Source organism: Glycine soja, unplaced genomic scaffold (assembly GCF_004193775.1).
Source record: "Glycine soja cultivar W05 unplaced genomic scaffold, ASM419377v2 tig00106124_1_pilon, whole genome shotgun sequence".
Taxonomy (NCBI): domain Eukaryota; kingdom Viridiplantae; phylum Streptophyta; class Magnoliopsida; order Fabales; family Fabaceae; genus Glycine; species Glycine soja.
The window spans coordinates 39,540-44,393 of NW_021144627.1; the positions used below are offsets into that span (position 1 = coordinate 39,540).

A 4,854-nucleotide genomic window follows, 5' to 3' on the forward strand; every position below is an offset into this window, starting at 1 on the left:
TTGGTTGCATGAAGGATTGTTACTTGAATTCCTAAATTCTGAATTTTATTTCCTTCATTTGTGCCTAAAAACATTGTTAGCCTTTTTCTTGGTTAACCTTTTCCTTGTCTCTCTAGCCTTACCTTACACATATTGGTGAATTGTTCTTTGTTGTGGCCATAATCTCTTGAATTGCCTAAGAACTCAAGGGGAATTAGAGTGGTAAAAGGCAAGAGTGTTTCATTAGAGAAAAGCCATAATTGTGTGATACACTTGAGTGGGTGAGGTATTCAAACAGCAACTATAATTGTCTTGTTACGTTTGATTTGTTTGTTTGAGATGTCAGGTACTAATCCTAATGATGGAGTGGGGCTTTCGCAATTCCAAATGCAAGCTTTGATGCAACATTTGGAGAGGTTAATGAAACAACGAGATGATGCGCTCCATGAGAGGTTGGATCAAATGGAGAATAGAGATCATAATGAAGAAGAAAGGAGGAGAAGAGGGAATGATGGTGTTCCTAGACAAAACCGAATTGATGGTATTAAACTCAACATTCCTCCATTTAAAGGAAAGAATGATCCGGAGGCCTACTTGGAGTGGGAGATGAAAATAGAGCATGTTTTCTCATGCAACAACTATGAGGAGGACCAGAAGGTGAAGCTTGCCGCCACGGAGTTTTCCGACTATGCTCTTGTGTGGTGGAACAAGCTACAAAAGGAGAGAGCAAGAAATGAAGAGCCAATGGTTGATACATGGATGGAGATGAAAAAGATCATGAGGAAGCGGTATGTGCCGGCTAGTTACTCAAGGGACTTGAAATTCAAGCTCCAAAAACTAACCCAAGGCAACAAGGGGGTTGAGGAGTATTTCAAGGAAATGGATGTGCTCATGATTCAAGCAAATATTGAAGAAGATGAGGAGGTAACTATGGCTCGATTTCTTAATGGTTTGACTAATGATATCCGTGATATTGTTGAGCTGCAGGAGTTTGTTGAAATGGATGATTTGCTTCACAAAGCAATCCAAGTGGAGCAACAATTAAAAAGGAAGGGAGTGGCTAAGAGGAGTTTTACCAACTTTGGTTCTTCTAGTTGGAAAGACAAAGGTAAGAAAGATGGGGCTGCTACTTCTAGTAGTAGTTCCTCACCTATCCCATCAAAAACTTGCTCAAAGTCCCAAGAGGAACCCTCTAAAAGGAGTAGAGATGTGAAGTGTTTCAAGTGCCAAGGCCTAGGACACTATGCTTATGAGTGCCCTAACAAAAGGTCCATGGTTCTTAGAGATGGAGAATATATAAGTGAATCCGATGTTGAAGAGGAAGAGGAGACTCCGGAGGGAGATTTGTTGATGATTAGGCGGTTACTTGGTGGTCAATTGAAGCATGAGGAGGAGAGCCAAAGAGAAAACATCTTTCACACTAGATGTTTAATCAATGGCAAGGTGTGCATGGTGATCATTGATGGAGGTAGTTGCACCAATGTGGCTAGTGCTAGAATAGTGTCAAAGCTAAATTTAGCTACTAAACCACATCCTAGGCCATACAAACTTCAATGGCTTAGTAAGGATGGGGAGGTGCAAGTGAGGCAGCAAGTTGAAGTGGACCTTTCCATTGGGAAATACAATGATAAGGTACTTTGTGATGTTGTTCCTATGGAGGCCAGTCACTTACTTTTGGGGAGACCATGGCAATTTGATAAAAGAGCCAATCATGACGGTTACACCAACAAGATCTCTTTCATGCACCAAGACAAAAAGATTGTGCTCAAGCCATTGAGTCCACAAGAAGTGTGTGAGGATCAAAAGAAAATGAGAGAAAAACTTCTTCAAGAGAAAAGAGAAAAAGAAAAAGTGAGCAAAACACTTGAGAGTGAGAAAAAGAGGGAAACACTTGAGAGGAAAAAGAGTGAACAAAAGAAGAGTGAAACACTTGAAGTGAGGGAGAGCTATTTAGCCACAAAAAGTGAGGTCAAGAGGTTGTTTCGTGCTAAACAGTCACTATATATCTTGTGTTGCAAAAATCAGATTTTGACCACTAACACTTTTGATGATTTTGAAGTGCCTTCTAGTGTTAAAACTCTTTTGCAGGATTTTCAAGACATGTTTCCACCAAATGTGCCAAATGGACTACCACCTTTGAGGGGAATTGAGCATCAAATTGATCTCATTCCGGGAGCTTCTTTGCCCAATAGGCCAGGCTATAGAAGTAATCCACAAGAAACCAAAGAGATTCAAAGACAAGTGGATGAACTCATTAGCAAAGGTTGGGTAAGAGATAGTATGAGTCCTTGTCCTGTCCCAGTGATTTTGGTCCCTAAAAAGGATGGGACATGGCGCATGTGTTCTGATTGTAGAGCCCTTAATAACATCACCATTAAATATAGGCATCCTATACCTAGGCTTGATGATTTGCTTGATGAATTGCATGGTGCATGTTACTTCTCTAAAATCGATTTAAAAAGTGGATACAATCAAATTAGGATTAGAGAAGGGGATGAATGGAAAACTGCTTTTAAAACAAAATATGGTTTGTATGAATGGTTGGTTATGCCTTTTGGCCTAACTAACGCTCCTAGCACTTTCATGAGACTAATGAACCATATCTTGAGAGAGTTCATAGGAAAGTTTGTTGTGGTGTACTTTGATGATATTCTTATCTATAGCACTGCACTTGATTTGCATATTGATCATTTAAAATCTGTCTTGACTGTGCTTAGAGAAGAACAATTGTATGCCAATCTTGAAAAATGCATCTTTTGTACTAACCATGTTGTGTTTCTTGGTTTTGTTGTGAGTTCAAAAGGAGTGCAAGTTGATGAGGAGAAGGTTAGGGCTATTCAAGAATGGCCTACACCTAAGTCTGTGACCGAGGTGAGGAGTTTTCATGGCTTAGCAAGTTTTTATAGACGGATTTTAGCACATTGGCAGCACCTCTCAATGAAGTGCTCAAGAAAAATGTTGGTTTCAAATGGGGAGAGAAACAAGAAGAAGCTTTCAATGTTCTTAAGCAAAAGCTAACTAATGCCCCCATACTTGCGTTGCCAAACTTTCAAAAATCTTTTGAAATTGAGTGTGATGCTTCAAATGTTGGGATTGGGGCTGTGTTGATGCAAGAAGGCCATCCAATTGCTTATTTTAGTGAAAAGTTAAGTGGTCCTACCCTTAACTATTCAACTTATGATAAGGAGTTGTATGCCTTAGTACGGGCTTTGAAAACATGGCAACACTACCTTTATCCCAAGGAATTTGTCATTCATAGTGACCATGAGTCCCTCAAATATATCAAGGGGCAAGGCAAGCTTAACAAAAGGCATGCGAAGTGGGTGGAATTCCTAGAGCAATTCCCTCATGTTATCAAACATAAAAAGGGAAAAGGTAATATTGTAGCTGATGCTCTTTCTCGGCGTCATGCATTACTTTCTATGCCTGAAACAAAATTGATTGGTCTTGAATGTTTGAAAAGCATGTATGAAAATGATGAAACTTTTGGAGAAATTTTTAAAAATTGTGAAATTTTTTCAGAAAATGGTTTCTTTAGACATGAAGGCTTTCTTTTCAAAGAAAACAAATTGTGTGTGCCTAAATGTTCTACTAGAAATTTGCTTGTTTGTGAAGCACATGAAGGAGGTTTAATGGGGCATTTTGGGGTCCAAAAGACTCTAGAAACATTACAAGAACATTTTTATTGGCGCCTCATATGAAAAAGGATGTGCAGAAATTTTGTGAACATTGCATTGTATGTAAAAAGGCAAAGTCTAAGGTAAAGCCTCATGGATTGTATACTCCATTGCCAATTCCGGAGTATCCTTGGATTGATTTATCCATGGATTTTGTTTTGGGGCTGCCAAAAACAAGCAATGGTAGAGATTCCATTTTTGTGGTTGTTAATAGGTTTTCTAAAATGGCTCATTTTATTCCATGTAAAAAAGTTGATGATGCTTCCCATGTGGCTGATTTGTTTTTCAAGGAGATTGTGAGACTCCATGGTCTGCCAAGGAGCATTGTTAGTGATAGGGACTCTAAGTTTCTAAGCCATTTTTGGAGGACTTTGTGGAGCAAGTTGGGCACTAAATTGTTATTTTCAACCACTTGTCACCCACAAACCGATGGGCAAACGGAAGTTGTTAATAGGACTTTGGGAACTTTGCTTAGGACAGTTTTGAGGAAGAACTTAAAAACTTGGGAAGCTTGTTTACCCCATGTTGAATTTGCTTACAATAGAGCTGTTCATAGCACCACTAATTGTTCTCCTTTTGAAGTTGTTTATGGTTTTAATCCACTAACTCCTCTTGATCTTTTGCCTATGCCTAATGTTTCTGTTTTTAAGCATAAAGAAGGTCAAGCAAAGGCGGACTATGTGAAGAAGCTTCATGAGAGAGTCAAAGATCAAATTGAGAGGAAAAATAAAAGTTATGCTAAACAAGCCAACAAAGGGAGAAAGAAGGTTGTCTTCAAACCCTGAGATTGGGTTTGGGTGCACATGAGAAAAGAAAGGTTTCCGGAACAAAGGAAAACAAAGCTTCAACCAAGGGGAGATGGACCATTTCAAGTGCTTGAAAGAATCAATGACAACGCTTACAAAGTTGAGCTGCCCGGTGAGTATAATGTTAGTTCCACCTTCAATGTCTCTGATTTATCTCTTTTTGATGCAGATGGAGAATCCGATTTGAGGACAAATCCTTCTCAAGAGGGAGAGAATGATGAGGACATGACCAAGAGCAAGGGCAAGGATCCACTTGAAGGACTTGGAGGACCTATGACAAGGGCTAGAGCAAGGAAAGCCAAGGAAGCTCTTCAACAAGTGCTGTCCATACTATTTGAATACAAGCCCAAGTTTCAAGGAGAAAAATCCAAGGTTGTGAGTTGTATCATGGC

The 4,854-nt window shown here is 39.4% G+C and overlaps 1 pseudogene; it reads left to right on the top strand.

Moving 5' to 3' along the window:
- The first annotated feature begins 639 nt into the window (after positions 1-639).
- LOC114404740 lies at positions 640-4,582 on the top strand (annotated as a pseudogene).
- Positions 4,583-4,854: the final 272 nt, after the last annotated feature.